Genomic DNA, 17,860 nt, shown 5'->3' on the forward strand with positions numbered 1-17,860 from the left:
TTTGGCACATATACATATTTTTTATGTAGAAGAGTATATGATGGCAATGGACTCGGGAATGGTCCTTGAGAAGCTATTCCAAGGAGTAAGATGCTACATGGTGATTGACCAGTAGGTAGGCTATGAGCCATTGGCATCTTTTGACTGGCAAAAGCTTCTTGAGGACCATTCTTGGCCATCATGGGAGTGAACTTTTAAAATTCTAGGTTTTGGTGATTTATCATTACCTTGTTCATTTTTGAATTCCAAGATGTAGTGATGTGTCATTATCTCATTCATTTGAATTCCAATGATGTAGTGATGTGTCATTATCTCATTCATTTGAAAATTATAAATTTCAATGATGATGTGTCATTCTCTCATTCATTTAAAAATTTTGAACCCTAGGATATGTCATTCACTTGAGTTTTCTAAATTCTACAAGTGTTAATGTGGCAACATCTGTGAACTTTAAGACCTAAATTCCAAATTTCAAAGTCATTTGATTGTGTGGTTGAGATTAATGCTCCCACAAACTTGGACCATGATAGAAAAGGTATGGTGGACCTTGGAGGTGATTTTTGATAGTCTTGCCCATCAAAATGGGAAACTAGATTTTCCCCCCCCCCCAAGGTATGTATGTATATATATTGATAGAAAATGTAGGAACACAATACAAAGCAGCACAAGCTGTCAACTATCTCAAAGATCTATCTCTACTAGCTAGCCAAATATAGAAGCCTTTAGCAGAATCAAGCTTTCGTCTTCTTCTTCTTGACTTTCACCTCGCTCGAGTAGAGGGGCTCAAGATCTTACAAGCTAACCCCCATGAATAACTCTTCTGTGTGGTAGAATTACTCTCATATTATTAAAGAGCACTAATTTACCCCTTCTTTACCCAACCACTAACTTTGACGATATCCTATACTTTTGTGTGATCGGATCAAATCAAGCCTCCACTTCCCACCAAAAGCTGCTCTTTTGTGTTGAGCTAGGTGGTTTGACTAGCTTGAACTTCCTTGGCTCAACATCTCTGACCTTGTCCAGACCATATGTGATGATAGGTCATAAAGACCCCACCCTGCCGAGACAGAGAGGCAAAATCAACCGCCGCCACTCCTTCCTTCTCATACCCGAGGGGCCATTCCTCACCGCTTCAATCTTCCCCTTTAACATGCTTTGACATGGCAAGTAGAGAGGGCAAAGAGTCCTCCCTTTTCCCAAAATGTGCTCTTCCACGGATCTCATAGATGCATCTACATGAGCTCATCATCAGCTCTTTTGGAGCTAACCCTTTTCCACATCGTCTTCCTACCAACCTTCCATTCACTCTCCTACTCAGATTGTGAACACAAGTTCACCACTTTTTGGATCTCTTCCCCATGTTCTGTTGTTGTCCCTCTTCTCTTGTCTTCCACGCACAATTCCTAGCATAATGACCAATTTTGCTTATGTAGCCAACCGATCTATATCCCAAAGGACACACAACTTCCCAACACTTAGATATTGGTTCCTTGTCCACATTAGCTTACCATGCAAGGCTTAAAGTTGAAGGCCTACCCTAACCTTCAAATTGAAGGCCATAACTTAGGTTGACCTTCAAAATATATATATGTCTAACATTTAGAGATAGTGGCCTTCTTTTGCAACCCTATAGCTTTCTCTACAAGGTTTAAGGGTTTTGATACCCTCAGAAGGCTTCTCCTCTCCACATACCGCATCAGGTGTGGAGTCATTTTACACATTCTACTAGAAAAACCAACTTTTTCGAGAACTAAGTGCTTGAGGAGTTTGGAGAGCTCTGGGTGGTCACACGGCATGGAATGAGTTCACATAAAAACATATTTGTCACCGTTCTACTAACTCAACTGCGCTGCTGTAGCATGTTTGTACTTTGCCTTCAGCAGGTGTGAGCCGGCTTCAATCCTCTGTGAAGCTCTACAGCTCCTTTACGGCACAACTCCTCTACATCTCCTTCATGGATGGGCTTTTCTGTCAGGGCAAAAGAACATTTTAATTTGTTTTGTCTCTGGCCGATTCCGGAATGTGTTAATCAGGAGAAGGCTTGCACAACACAAATTCTGAACTAGATCGTGGTGACAACCTGATCTATATTTTACTGCATCTTTATCATTTCTTCATAGCTATCATCTCTAACCTTGAAATCATGCTTCTTGCCTTCACTTTGTCTTAGGAAAGACGAGATACCTTTCTGGAATCTCCTGCATGTTGCCCCTCCTGTCAGGGATCATAGAGGGAAGGTATGTGCCAGTGTTTACAGGAAACGTTTTTCTCAACAGATCGCGGAACTTAGAACTTGAATATTTTGCAGATTTTGGAGCTAAATTATACCTTAAATGCCTTAAACTTTGTAAATCTATCAAAACCGAGAAATTAAAATTTACAATTAAAAACGTAATTGTTGCAAGTCCATTGTATATTTGCAGGTTTTCTTTGAGCACTCTATATTGTAGTACAGCCTGCATTTAGTATCTGTAATACTGGTTAACTGCTTGAAGTCCGGAGGTTGAAGCTTTATGATATTTTTAAGAGGTCATATATATGAAAATATTGTCTTTGGAATGCTCTAATAGATGTTCTGAATTGGGGTGTTACACAGCTCTCTCAAATGGTCCCCACCAATGTGTTGAACACATTATAGTTTATAACTTTTTGCCAACAGAAACTGTCATGTGCATCACGTGTGAGAACCACATAGACATGGATCTCAGCGTCTCCTATCTATTAGGTAAGATAAGGGGCAGAATATGATCAGATTCGACCAGTTGGGACAGCCCAATAGGTGCCTGGAGTTACCCAGGACATGCATCCATGGAGGAAACAGCTTTGGGGCACAGTATGAACATGTGTAATGAAGTTTATAGAGGCAGCCCGAGGTAGCTCTAGGCACAAACACAAACTTTGGAGAGCACAACCAAGCCGTGGATTTAGCAAGATCTTTTGTGTGCTCAGTAGGTTAGCATGCATGAATTGGGTCTAAGTCTAGATCCAAGAACCATTGTACATATTCGTGTTTTGGAATATAGAGTACATTAGGGTTACATCTGTTGTCTTTTGTGTGTGTTGCTAGCTAGTAGGATTAGCATTAATCTCTTGCTTAGTGTTAATCAAGATCACGATTCTGCAACGCATGTGACAGTGGTATCGGAACATAGGTCAGCCTAGGGTAGTCCTTAGGTAAAGGTTGTGCATGCTGAACTAGGGCTTCTAAAATTAGGGTTTCCTTGTCTTGCATTAGTTCAACTCTTGCATCAACATTTTCAGCCCCAGTTTTAGTTTGCATAGCAAATTAGGGTTTGTGTTTTGCAATCAACTTTGTGCATGTGCATTAGGGTTCTTTGCATGAGCTTTGCATGTAGTTAGGTCAACTGATACTACACCAAAACCTCACCTCAATGGAGAGCAATGACGCTTGGAAAGAAGAAATATGGTGTATGAGACTATGCAAAGCCGACGGGAAGATGAAAAACGATACAAAAGGGAACAAGAACTCCAAGCCCATTATGAACAAAATCATGACCGAGTATAGGCAACAACTCATAACAGAGGACCGTTCGTGACGCGAGAAAGAAGCACGTCAAGTAAAGCTTCACGAAGAGGCACGTCAAGCCCAACCTCCGCACGAGCAAAGTTGGGGACAAATAAGGGAAACATGGGCATAGTTCATGGCAGCGTCTTCAAAGGTGAAGGGAGAATCACCTAGGGTTGTGAAGCAGCCCAAGACCGAGATCATTCACCCAAGAAAAGGAGAGCTTCCAAGACCGGAGTTCTCGGGAGACGTTATCATAGAAGGAGGTTCCATTACCTAGGATGGACATGCTAGAGCCAGAACAAGAGCCGGAGCCAGAGCCAGAAGACAAACCATAACGAGAACCATAGATCGAGCTTGTAGGTCTCTCAAAATCTCGATTGGAGGTGGGTGAGGTCAGCCCGATAGTTTCTGAGAAGGTAGATCTCTCCAAATCCTATTTGGAGGAGGATGAGGTTAGCTTGATAGTTTTTGAGGAGCTTCCAGAAAATCTCTCTGAATCCTATGAGAAGGATGAGACTACATGTGGTTCAGAAGATCCAAATATTGAGTCAGAGAACTTGAAGACCAAGTCAGAGAGCTTGGGGATTGAGCCGAAGGATATAAAGTGGTCTTCAATTGGACCAAAATGGAATCGAAGCAAAGGCGTCTGGAGTACCCCGGTGCTTCAAGCTTAGGAGGGGATGTTATGTGCATCCGTTATTCTCGATGCTCATTGACATGATTATCTTTCCTAGTAAGTATATGGGCAGATTCAAAGGCAGATTTGGACCTAATTTTGAGGCCCTATAGGTGCCCAAAAGTGCGTGGAGCATGCGCCCATGGATGGGGCACCTTTTGGGCACAGTTTGGAGGCCGAATATGACTTTTTGGACATTATTAGGTAGGTCAAAAAGGCAAAACCGACCTGAACATTATTAGGTAGGTCAAAAAAGCAAAACCGACCTGAACATGACTTTCCATCCTATCCTTATATAAAGGAGGTCAAAGGGCATGGAAAGGTAGAAATCAGATAGATCTCTTAGGCATCTCATAGGTGTCAGCAAGAACTCTTGCATAGAGGCAGCTCCAGGCAAGAAGGCAAGCATTTGGAGAGCACAACCAAGCTGTGGAATTAGCAAGTCTTTGTATGCACGTAGATTAGCATGCATGAATTGGATCTAGGTCAAGATCCAAGCATATTCATGTTTGGAACATAGAATAGATTAGGTCTACCTTGACTTTTGTGTGTTTGCTAAACATAGGATTAGCGATAATGTCTTTTGCTTAGCGTTAATCATAGACACGCTTCTGCAACGCATGTTGCAAGGCACACATAAGAATATGACACCAAAGTGGGACCGTCCCTCCCCCCTAGAATTTATGTCATATTACCAAGGAGTATTAATATGTTACAAGCTTTAGGGCCCTCTTTTGTTCCCACAGATGGAACAAGCTAGATTATCCAGAATTCCATGTACAAAGTCCCCAAAAATAGCACAAGTCCACGGATTCTTGGGAACCTTAAGGAATCCATGAAACATAAGATCCTCTCTTTAGTCTCCATCATGGAGCACATGGTGTTAAGGTTCGGGCAGCAGCCAAGAGATGGCAACCAAGAAAATGTCCATGTTGTTGATGGTAGCGGGAATCTCACACCTAGCGTGTAATGTGAATAAGTCTATCAAGCCTCAAGTCAAAGAACCATGGCGATCCAACACTATATCCATGATAACATCACTTCCAAACTCATATGTGCAAAAGAAAACGTTCCCATAAGTTGTCTATGTGATATGCAGCGGAAGTCTTTGTATTGGAAGATCCTGTCACACAAATGCTCACACCGTCTTCTGTATCCCGAGTTTCGTGAGTTTAGCAATCCACTTTAATACTTCAAACTTTAAAGAGTTGAGAGAGAGAGAGATATGAAGAACTGTACACCAGATTGGGTCCCGAATTACCCACTGAAGGGCCCCCTATCCCGATAACGAGATAGTATTTGCTTTATTTCTTTAGAGAGAATGACTGTGGACTGTAGATACGCCAAACGCAAGATCTCGGAGGATCGGAGAGTGGCTGATCTGTACACTGCTGTAGAAACACCTCGATGACTTGATCTCGAGCCTATGCACTCTTCCCAAGGGCATGAGGAAGGGTTGCACACCTGAGGCTGAGAGAAGAAGAAGGTGGACTGTTCTACACTATGTTAGAATGCTGAAAACACTTATGAATGCTGTGTTACCTTCACCAGATGACTGTTGCATGTATGGATGATGCACAGAAGGCTAGATACTGATGCAAACTGCAGATTCAGGGCTAGAAACTGATGCAAACTGCAGATTCAGGGCTGGAAACTGCTGTGGACAGAAACGCAGACCTGTAGGGCTGCTGATGGACTGAAACGCATGAAGTACTGGAGCTGCTGGACAGAAAAACGCAAAGGATCTGATGCTACTGGAAAACGCAGGCTGCTGGACAGAAACGCTGATGGACTGCTGCTGATTTCTGGCGTTGATCTGAGGTAGGGCTGAAGGCAAGGATGCTCCTAGGGCTGAGGAGGAGAGCTCTTAGCACAATGAAGACTGAATGAGAAAATAGGCTCTAGGCAAGCCTATTTATACTAACTGGAGGTTGGTCATTTAATAAAGTTTATATTTATAAATGCCCAATAATGCAAATAATGCTAAATAAATACTAATAAATATGGAAAAAATACCAGATAAATCCCAGTAAATTCCCTAAGGCTTCGAGGATGTTCTAAATGATGCACAGGCATATGCATGCATATTATGCAGGATGTAGAGTGCTTTCTGATGTAAACCCTAAGGCTTCTACTGACTCTACATGCATGAATGATTCTCTCCAAGTGGGTTAAGGGACTTGACTGATTGACTGACCCGCTAAGGCTGAGGAATGACCTACTTAGCTCGTGCTTGACTTATCCTGGACTGAGGATGTACAATGGGGTCACGGCGTACGACAATTATCATCCTATTGGGTTCTAAAACTGTACAACTGTTGCACTTCTGATGATGAGCCATCTTGTCACCATGCACTGAGTGCAGAGTGCATGTGACATTCCCTCCTGATTAGCTTGGCGGCAGGTTCATGGCTTCCAAGTAGTCCGCCAATAACTGGGGGTACTCCTAGAAGAACTCCTCGTCGAGCCATACGGCTTCGTGGGTGCCTCGATCTCGGAATTTCGTATAGAACTGACGAATCCGTCGACCGGAACCATGCTTCCATCGATGAAGAAGGATCTGCTCAGGCTCAATCACTTCTGTCTCGTCTACCACGTCTGGCTGCTGTTCATCTGAAACATCAAACACTTCTGGACCAACATATGGTTTTAGACAAGAAACATGGAAAACATCATGCATTGTCCAACTGGCAGGCAACTTTAACTTCATTGAGACATCACTTAACTTCTTAACTACTGGAAAAGGGCCAAAACTATGGAATGAAAGCTTGGGACAATGTTTGCCCACTTGTTTCAATCTTTGTTTCATGATGCACTGAGAGACCCAATCCCCTTCCGTGAAGTGGATATCTCGTCTAAACTTACATGCCGGTCTGTGAACTGAATGATGGCCAGGCTCAAAATTGAGGGCCAAACTGGGTTGAGTACCAAACTCTGCGGAATCGACATACTGATCTTCTAAGTCTTTTCCAGAGATGTTGAGAATGGTAGACTCCTGACTGGTTGGGATGCTGGTCTTTCTACTAAGAACATCTGCTATTGGGTTATGCTGACTAGGGATGTACTTAATCATTCCTCCAACTTGTTGGAAGAGCTGACCCTGTCTAGTGTGCTGGGCACTCCACTGGGCACTTGGCATCGTCGGGAGCCACTTAAGTGCTTGGTGGTCTGTGGTGACTGTAAAAATGTGTCCATAAGGAACATGTTTCAAATGTTTGAGAACTGACTGCTGTTCTAGCTTGCCCTTGAAAGTCTTGGAAAGACAAGAGGGAAACTTGCTAGGAGGTTCTGCTAACTGTGGGATACTGGGTAGGAGATCATCCTTAAAAATGTCTGAATGAGAAAGGAGATCTGCTAACTGAGGGACTGAAGATGATGAGACAGCGGTTATTGATGAGATAGAAGCTGTCTGAGCATAAATTAATGCTCCTTCTGCTCCCTTGCACATGACTCGTCGGGCCTGGAGATGAGAAATCATAGGAACGCCAAGAATGCTCCTATCCCCCCGAATCATGACAGGCTCAGAAAAACCTTTAGAGATAATAAAGGTGTCCTGCCCCCAATTGGGAATAGGTTCATACTGACGAAACCACTGGATTCCTAAGATCATGTCACATCCCAAAAGAGGAGAGACAATGAAATCTCGCTGGAATGAGGCCTTTTGAACTTGAAAAGAAAACTGTTGTGCCTTCTGAGAGATGTGGGTGCGGAGACCAGATGTAAACCCGTCTCCCTCCAAATGATAGGGCACTAAGGTACAGCTCATGTTGGTAGGCAACTGGGGAGAGATGGCGTCCTCAGAGCTGCCCATGTCAAAAAGGATTATGAACTGTTGGCCCTTGGCAGAGCCATAAGCTCGGATCAGGCTTTTCTGTGTGGTTGTTGCCTCACCCTCCTGCTTAGCATCAAGTACCACGGATGGCATGGAATGCATAGAAGGTAAGATCTGAACCGCATTGGTGGTAGCAGGCAGGTCTGGAGGAGCGGGGGATACTGCGGCAACTGTGGCAGAAGGCTCTTTGGAGGCTTGCTCCGCTTGTCTTTTTGGACAATCCTTCTTACCATGCCCAATGGTATGACAAAAAAAACATCTGTTTTCTGACTGATACTGTCTTTGTTCCTCTGGAGGAAGATAGCCTCCAGTGATGCCTGCTTGAGCCTTTTCCTTAGGGGTCTTCTTAGGCTTGGATTCCTTACCCCCTGAACTAGAGCTAGGACTGTTGTCTGTCTTAGTGTCTTTAGATGACGAATTACCCTTCCCCTCTTGGGGCTTGGTACTGGACTGAGATGACTGCTTGGGCTTGCCCCCGTTAAGCTTCATTTCTTCATTCTGAGCGAGAGTCAGAGCTCGGTCATATGTACTTGGTTCAAAGTTACGAACTGTGAACCGAATGTTGGAGTCCAATCCACGAATGAATTGCTCCATCTTGGCCTGCTCAGATAACCCTAACTGATGTGCTAAAGTAATAACCTTACCGGAAAACTGAAGCACTGGGGATCCGTTCTGTCTGAGTCCATAGAACTCGTCTTTCAAACCGGTCATGTACTGGGGCGGGAGAAATTTGGTCTTCAGGTCATGGACAAAGATGTCCCAGTCAAAGCACCTGTGGCGTGGTCTGTATGAATACTAGACCAATGCTGCCACCAAGTGACTGCCTCACCAGTGAGATGGGGAGCCGCTAAGTGGACTTTGTCTTGTGGGTCTGTGATCTTAGCTAAAGGAAAATGAGCATTAAACTGATGAATAAATTGATTAACTGAAGAATGATCACACTTACCATCATACTTACTGAAATTTGGTTGACTACGAATGATGGTGGTTGATGCTGTTAGAAGTCATCTCCTGTCTAGATTTATACACCAGGGCCTTTGTTGTGGGTGTCCCGCCCTTATCAGGTGTTTTATCATTTTTCCTCACTCCCCGTATTTTTCCCCTATTTTTTCCCATTTTTCTGAGGCTTGGGAGGGCTGCCAGAGGGTGCCAAGAGCAGTACAGTGCTGGCCGACTGGGTGTTTATCAGTCGTGGGCACTCTTGCTGCTGGTCGACTGGTTTTGATCAGTTTTGGGCACCAGATTGCTGGCCGACTGCATTTATGCAGTCATGGACCTTTTTATCAGTCGTGGGCTTTTCGTTATGCTGGCCGACTGCCCTCTAGGGGGGTATATATAGGTCCTCAGCCCCCATACCTCATTTGTATCATATTCGGGATCTTCTTGTGTATATCAGAGCAGAGTTACACGCCTACATCTCTCTCTCTCTTGTGCTGTTTTTCTGCCTGCGTTTTTGCTTTTGCTCGTGTTCCTAGATTTGGTCATCATCTCCGTTGCATATTCTGACATGGTATCAGAGCCTAGGCTCTAGATAGGTCTTGGGATTTGTGTGAGCAAGAGGGGGACTGTTTTGTGGCTGATTGGTGGACTGTTTTGGGCTGATCGGGAAGAGGAGAAGCAAGAGGAAGGCAGGCTGATTTGTTGGACAGCCACTTGCAAGTTTTAGTTCTTCTTTGTTCCCACCCACCCACCCTTTTCAGAGTACATCCCCGCTATGGCAGATCTGTTTGAGATGGCCGAGAGACATGTGAAGATCCCGACACTCCCCACGTTCCCGGTGGACCGTCAGTTGGACGGGAGCAACTACGGCATATGGAAGGTGATGATGGAATCCGTTCTGGAGTCTTACGACCTCGCCGATTTCGTCGTTGTTGGTGTTCCACGGCCGGAAGTAGAGGAAGGGGAGTTACCGTCAACCCGAAAGGACCGGGAGGCCCAGACGCAGATGTGGGATTGCGTAAACGCCAGGGTCCGTTCGTTTATTTTCCTCAACTGCACACCGCAGGTAATCAATCATGTAAAGCATATGACGCAGGCCAGAGGTATATGGCAGCATTTGGCCTCACTTTACAACAGGGTATCGCCCATGAAGAGGATTTCCTTGGAAGTACAGATGCGGGTTATGAGCCCTGCAAAGTCGTTGACGATGCGGGAGCATATTAACAAGCTGCAGGCTCTTTAGCAGGAAGTTCTTCAGGCTGGGAAGGAGATATCGTCAGAGGACATGGCCATCATGTTGCTGTCACATTTGCCCTCTTCGTACTCAGCATTTTACTCGTCTTTGATTACCAGTGGTGGCAGGCTCAGCACCATCACGTGGGAGGAGCTTGTGCCCATGGTCCTGGACCAGGAGGAACGATTTACGAACCCTCCTCAGGGTGGAGGTTCGGAGGCCTTTACTGGCCAACGGTCGAAAGGCCGTAACTCGGGCAAAGGGAAGGCTTCATCGGAGAAGTCTTCTGAGAAGAAGTCCGACGCTGACCGCGAGAAACTGAAGGCAGAGAGGACCTGTAATGATTGTGGCGAGAAAGGCCACTACTGGAGGCAGTGTCCCAAGCGGAAGACCGAGAAGGGTGAAGACTCCTCAGCAATCATGAAGACTCCGGCTTTTGTGCACCTGGAGGTGATGGACACCGATGCGTCATTTTCTTCAGGCAGGGAGGAGATTGGAGGACTCTCCGCAACGGATACTCGGGAGTGGATTCTCGATAGTGGTGCTTCCAGGCACATGACTCCTTCTCATTCCAGTTTACAGGATCTCTGCAGGCTTTCTGGTCATATTCCTACTGGGGATACGTCCACTATCCCAGTTCACAGTGAGGGCAGGATGGAGATAGTTCCCGATGGCAGAGGGGGGAAGCATTCCTCCCAGGTGTTGTATGTTCCGGCACTTGGTTTTCATCTGTTGTCAGTGCATCAGGTTTGCAAGACTGGCGTACGGGTGGAGTTTGATGAGCATTTTGTTGCTCTCCGGGACAAAGCAACAGGCCAAGTGGTTTGGGAAGGCGGAGTGGAGAATGGAGTTTACAGGCTTTCAGCACTCTCTCTCCCAGGTCCTCAGGACTGTGATGAGTGGCAGTCTAGTAATGGCTACTCAAGTGTGGATACGTTGCAGGTACAGGCTTTCCGAGACCAGATGGTGGATAGCTTACCAGTAGATGGCAGCAGTTGTCAGGAACTTTCCAGTACTGATGTTGGTAGTTCTTGTGTTCGTAAGTCAGAGGAAGCTGAACAGGTCACTTATGCTCTGATGTCTCGTCGTGTTCGGGACATAGAACCTCCAGTAGTTGAGGATGTTCTTTCCACGGGGACCTTTCGGAAAGCCAGGCAGGTGGCAGGTGCTTACTTGCAGAAGGAGGTGGTTTCTCCAGGCTTTGTGGTTCCGGACTCAAAGGGGGTGGTTGACAGGTTTCATCAGGTTTCCAGGACTTGTTTGTGCATCGTAACAGGTGTTGATCCTTGTGAGCAGTGTGATGTCTCTGTGATTCAGAAGCTGTATGGTTCATGGATCTGGTTGATGGACACCGGATTGGACGGGAGCTTCCTGATGAGGCAGTTGAGCTCTTGGTTGCAGATGTCTCTTTGGGAGGCAGGATTGCGTTTCCTGTGGTTTCTGCGACATGCGAAGGATCATGGACTCTTGTACACAGGAGGGGGATTGTTGGATGGAGTCCGACTCCGCGGTTGGAGTGACTCGGTTTGGGGAGGAGATCCGGACACGAGGGGATCTACTTCAGGCCCAGGAGCAGTTTTCCGGAGCAGGAGGAGGTTGCATTGCAGGTTTGGGCTTCCACTGGAGGAACCCATGGTCATCCAGAGGCACTTTGTTCGTGAACAGATCGTTGCTGATGACATCTTGCTGGTTCTGTTCGACGGAGGACAGTACGGTGGACCTCTTCACGAAGTCGCTCTCTCAGGATTTGCTCAGGCGGCACCCCAGCTCCCAGTGGTTGGTTGCACAGCCAGGAGCTGAGAGGGGGTGTTAGAAGTCATCTCCTGTCTAGATTTATACACCAGGGCCTTTGTTGTGGGTGTGCCCGCCCTTATCAGGTGTTTTATCATTTTTCCTCACTCCTCGTATTTTTTCCCTATTTTTTTCCATTTTTCTGAGGCTTGGGAGGGCTGCCAGAGGGTGCCAAGAGCAGTACAGTGCTGGTCGACTGGGTGTTTATCAATCGTGGGCACTCTTGCTGCTGGCCGACTGGTTTTGATCAGTTTTGGGCACCAGATTGCTGGCCGACTGCATTTATGCAGTCGTGGACCTTTTTATCAGTCGTGGGCTTTTCCTTATGCTGGCCGACTGCCCTCTAGGGGGGTATATATAGGTCCTCAGCCCCCATACCTCATTTGTATCATATTCGGGATCTTCTTGTGTATATCAGAGCAGAGTTACACGCCTACATCTCTCTCTCTCTCTTGTGCTGTTTTTCTGCCTGCGTTTTTGCTTTTGCTCTTGTGTTCCCAGATTTGGTCATCATCTCCGCTGCATATTCTGACAGATGCTGCTGTGGGCTGCGGGCTGGTGACACCTATGACTGGGGAGACTGAGGAGAGCTGCTAATACCTCAAGTGTATGGCCTCCTTTTCCCGTTGGTGTTCGAGTAACATACGTTCTCGATCAAGCTCACGTTGGTGTTCTCGAGCGGCGAGTTCAGCCTGACGCCGGTCTTCGTCGATCCTGCGTTGGGCTTCCTCATAGTCCCGTCTTTCTTCTTTTTCTCTTCTCCTTCGGGCCTCGTCCTCTCTCCTTTGTTGTTCCATCTGAAAGAAGAGGGAGATGTAGTCGGGTGCTGCTGGAGGTGTAGAAGGACGTGCTGCTGCTGCCTCCAAGAGTTGGAGACGCTCCATGAGCAGCTGGTTCTGAGCTCTAAGAAGAGCTAAGGTGTCTGTTGTAGGCGGATGAACGAGGTCTCCTTCGGGGGAGACGTCTTCCGGCTGATGAGTACTCTCTCCTGTAGACATGATGCTGAAGTCGGTGGTCGTGCCGGAACGCAATCTAACCATCCAAGGATGCCCCCACGCTAGGATACGGTGTGTGTGGACTATCTGAATCTGATACCAATGTGATATGCAGCGGAAGTCTTTGTATTGGAAGATCCTGTCACACAAATTCTCACACCGTCTTCTGTATCCTGAGTTTCGTGAGTTTAGCAATCCACTTTAATACTTCAAACTTTAAAGAGTTGAGAGAGAGAGAGATGTGAAGAATCGTACACCAGATTGGGTACCGAATTACCCACTGAAGGGCCCCCTATCCCGATAACGAGATAGTATTTGCTTTATTTCTTTAGAGAGAACTGTGGACTGTAGATACGCCAAACGCAAGATCTCGGAGGATCGGAGAGTGGCTGATCTGTACACTGCTGTAGAAACACCTCGATGACTTGATCTCGAGCCTATGCACTCTTCCCAAGGGCATGAGGAAGGGCTGCACACCTGAGGCTGAGAGAAGAAGAAGGTGGACTGTTCTACACTATGTTAGAATGCTGAAAACACTTATGAATGCTATGTTACCTTCACCAGATAACTGCTGCATGTATGGATGATGCACAGAAGGCTGGATACTGATGCAAACTGCAGATTTAGGGCTGGAAACTGATGCAAACTGCAGATTCAGGGCTGGAAACTGCTGTGGACAGAAACGCAGACCTGTAGGGCTGCTGATGGACTGAAACGCATGAAGTACTGGAGCTGCTGGACAGAAAAACGCAAAGGATCTGATGCTGCTGGAAAACGCAGGCTGCTGGACAGAAACGCTGATGGACTGCTGCTGATTTCTGGCGTTGATCTGAGGTAGGGCTGTAGGCTGAATAAGGGACTGTGGTGGACTGAATCAAGGCTGCTTTGATGCTGAAAACAAGCTGATTGGAGGCTGATAGCAGGCGCCTAGGGCTGACTGAAGCAAGGGTTCTCAAGGCTGGAGAAGCAAGCTTATGAGCTCCAAGGGCTGGATTAGTCTAGGGCTGAAGGCAAGGATGCTTCTAGGGCTGAGGAGGAGAGCTCTTAGCACAATGAAGACTGAATGAGAAAATAGGCTCTAGGCAAGCCTATTTATACTAACTGGAGGTTGGTCATTTAATAAAGTTTATATTTATAAATGCCCAATAATGCAAATAATGCTAAATAAATACTAATAAATATGGGAAAAATACTAGATAAATCCCAGTAAATTCTCTAAGGCTTCGGGGATGTTCTAAATGTTTCTCAGGCATATGCATGCATATTATGCAGGATGCAGAGTGCTTTCTGATGCAAACCCTAAGGCTTCTACTGACTCTACATGCATGAATGATTCTCTCCAAGTGGGTTAAGGGACTTGACTGACTGACTGACCCGCTAAGGCTGAGGAATGACCTACGTAGCTCGTGCCTGACTTATCCTGGACTGAGGATGTACAATGGGGTCACGGCGTACGACAATTATCATCCTATTGGGTTCTAAAACTGTACAACTGTTGCACTTCTGATGATGAGCCATCTTGTCACCATGCACTGAGTGCAGAGTGCATGTGACAGTCTATGATCCCGAATTAGTTTATTTGTTCGAAAAACCCAAAAAATGCCCAAAAACAACAGTTTCGAAGCCGAACAGCGGTATTTCAGATTATGCATTTGGTATGGGTAAATGCGTACGATGTGCATACAATGCTTGTAGAGTCCTAAAATCTACTGTAAATCTGATTTTTGTTGGGATATATCGAAGCTTGTATGTGTGTGAACAGTCCCTTTAATGGCTGTAAGTGTGCTTTAGAGCATTTGCGTGTGAACCACCTCTTATAGGTGGATAAGCTCGCATTTGATAAGGGTCAAAGGGTTTGGTATACTGAAAGGGCTATATATGCAAAGGCCTTGTACTTGATTTCAATATCAATCTCTTTAAGTCATGAGTCATGCAATCATCTCTCTCTAAGTTCATTGTTTATCTCTCTAGTTTTTTGTCTTGTTCTCTCTCTACATTTTTGCAATGGATATCTTTCATCCTCCTTAGGTTGCAGGGTGCTAGCCCTAACCCTAATCTGAAGCAACAATTTTCAGCCTTGGAAACCCTAAAATAGCTTGCTTTTAGCTTTTCCTTGGGTGAAGTGTGCCGGAACTCCTTGTATCGCTCCGGATTGTCCACAGCCAGTCCTAGGAGCTGAGTAGAGCTTCCTTACAAGCATTAAACTCTTGTTATGCACAAATCAGCCCCAACATACTCTTTTATAGTATTTATGCTTTCGCTTTTCAAAATTAAAACGAGTGACAATTTTTAATAATATGCTTTTCTTCCAATGGGCGCGAAGCAAAAGGATGTCCACATGGGTAATAATTGTCCTTGTTTGAAAAGGATGTCGACATGGATAATAATCGTCCTTGTTCCAAAAGGATGTCCACATGGATAAAGTGTGTCGGAACTCCTTGTATCGCTTCAGAATGTCCACAACCAGCCCTAGGAGGAGGCAACTAACTGAGTAGAGCTTTCTTGCAAGCATCAAACTGTTGTTATGCACAAAGCAGCCCCAACATACTCTTTTATAGTATTTATGCTTTTGCTTTCCCAAATTAAAATGAGTGACAGTTTTTAATAATATGCTTTTCTTCCAATGGGCGCGTAGCAAAATGATGTCCACATGGATAATAATCGTCCTTGTTCCAAAGCACTTTAATAATTTCAATAATTTGGTCGGTCAATTTATAATAACTTGTCCACCTTCATTAATAATGGTGTGAACATGCTTCAATATCATGTTTTAAAAGCTTATTTTCCCCACAATTAGTCTTTTGATCAATCCAATGACTTGTCGGGGACTCCCTAGATCAAGAAGAAACTGGTGATGGTCGGTTGGCGAGGAAAGAGGGATGGCGGCTGTGGCCAACACTCTCTTAGGAGTGTATCTTTGTGTCTGGGAAGCTCCAATAGGAAGAGTCCCAAGTAACACTAGTCCGAGAACTCCATGATCCTGGGTAAAGGGTCAAAAACTGTCACGAAAGAGACAATGGTACCTCCCGCAGATCTCATAGTACACTCGGCAGTGACAAGTATAGTGCTCCTCTGTCTCAACCCTCCTGTGGCATAATCTACAGATCCTCTCCTCCCGAGGTCTCCGTATGAGCTCTCCGTCTCTGAATATGCGCTTTGCCCGCCCTGTCTCCACCCGTATGCAATGGGAGGATACCCATAGTAGTTTGTCAATCGCGATCCGCATGGCATGTGACATGTGAATACCCAAGAAGCCTGGCTGCTAGATGAAGCCATCTTGTGTGCGCTTGAGGAGATGATCTCTGTAGAAGTGCATCTTTCGTGGGAGCTCCGAAGGTGCAACCCATGTGCTGTGCATGTTCCAGGGCAGCCAGCAGCGTTTCGAGAAACACAGCAAGAAGTTTTCCAAGCATCATCTACATGCTATGTAAAGCCAAATAGTCAGTCACATTCAACAATAAAGCAAATACACCATTCATGGTGGGGGCTCTTCAAAGTGTATTTGGGACCCAATACTGTATATTCTCTTCCTCTTTCTCTCTCTGTGTGCACTCTATCCTCTTCATATTGTGTTATTCATCATCAAGATTGAAGGTGCTGAATTCTGTTAATCAAAGTATAATCCTTGTTTGTAAGCTTCTGTTGGCATAATTGCTATGAGTAGTGCCACATGTGAACATGGGCTAACCAAGGGCACTTTTCTCCCTTGGATATTAGGTGTGAAAAGGACACCACATTTATTTTATTTTGATATTGTGGAGTCAACCCCCAAGCTCCACACATTCTATGCTATCATCTTTGTGTGAGCATCAATCACCATCTCTCTCTTGAGAGTTCTTGCTGCTGTTTATTTCTCTGTGTGTCTCTGTCTGTGTGTAGCCCTAACCCTAACAGCGGTATCAGAGCAGGGTTTCCCGCCTTCTGCACAAGAGGTTTTCATTCCCAAAATTTTCCTCCGTCGATCGGTTGTGCAGTTCCGTCGTTGACCAACGTGTCCGTCAGATCCTACTCTTTTGCGATGTTGACCATCCTGGCGCTCAGCCCTTCGCCACCCGTTTTAGCCTCCATAAAGGGCGGCGCTAGGGCCGAGGGCTCCACCACTGCCCCGCCACCTGGCTGAGCTTGCACCATAGTGGGCGGCGGTTGGCTGAGCCCCACTACACTTGTGGCTTACGTGGCATAGGCCACATTTTTTAGAAATTGTGGCTCCCTCTGTCTGATAGATACGCCCGTCCGGCGACATCTACGTCGCCGTCCCGATTCTGTGGTCTAGACCGTCGCCATCGTCTCACGCACCCAACTTTCGTGCCGTTGTCGTGAGTTGCTCTAGATCCCGTTGTCAACCACGACCTCGTGCCGTTTGCTTGCTGTATGGGAGAATGAAGAATTAGGTCATGTGGGAGACATACACAGACAAGGGAGAGAGAGAGAGAGTTGTGGGGATAAGTCAACTCATGAGGCATGAGTGTGTGACTCCCCTATCACACATGTATATTGCACTAGTACACATAGTGCACTTATGGGCTTATGGGCTATTACTTATGTACTATTAAAAGTACTAAGTGTACTATGTACTATTACTTATGGGCTTGTACACACTATAAGGGTGGGCATTATGCCTTTACCCCAACAACCTCCCACTTAAAGGCAAAGTGCCCTTAAGTAAAGGAAAAGAAAAAAAAATCAGCATGTACATGATAATATACAAGGCCATATCAAGGCTGAAACTGGCCTCATCCAATGCCCATCAAGTGTCTGCAATGAGCAAACCGCTCCGGAGGCAAACTCTTTGTCAACAGATCAGCCGGGTTGTCATCCGTATGAATTTTAACAAGTTGAATTTGCTTGTTCTCTATCACCT

The 17,860-nt window shown here is 45.7% G+C and overlaps 1 long non-coding RNA gene across 6 annotated transcripts in view; it reads left to right on the forward strand.

Annotated features, from left to right (window-relative positions):
• The first annotated feature begins 1,639 nt into the window (after positions 1-1,639).
• LOC147634730 (uncharacterized) overlaps positions 1,640-17,860 on the forward strand; it is a 31,504-nt gene continuing 15,283 nt past the window's right edge. For 4 of the 6 annotated variants that reach the window (XR_015266786.1, XR_015266783.1, XR_015266787.1 and 1 more), the window contains exons 1-2: positions 1,640-2,075; positions 2,174-2,240. This is a non-coding gene — a long non-coding RNA (uncharacterized LOC147634730). Of the gene's footprint in view, positions 2,076-2,173; positions 2,241-2,311; positions 2,813-17,860 lie in introns of those variants that run through there. The other 2 variants (XR_015266785.1, XR_015266784.1) reach the window with 2 other exon arrangements.

The sequence above is a fragment of the Cibotium barometz genome, chromosome 10, assembly GCF_041138505.1.
Source record: "Cibotium barometz isolate CiBa-2024 chromosome 10, ASM4113850v1, whole genome shotgun sequence".
Classification (NCBI taxonomy): domain Eukaryota; kingdom Viridiplantae; phylum Streptophyta; class Polypodiopsida; order Cyatheales; family Cibotiaceae; genus Cibotium; species Cibotium barometz.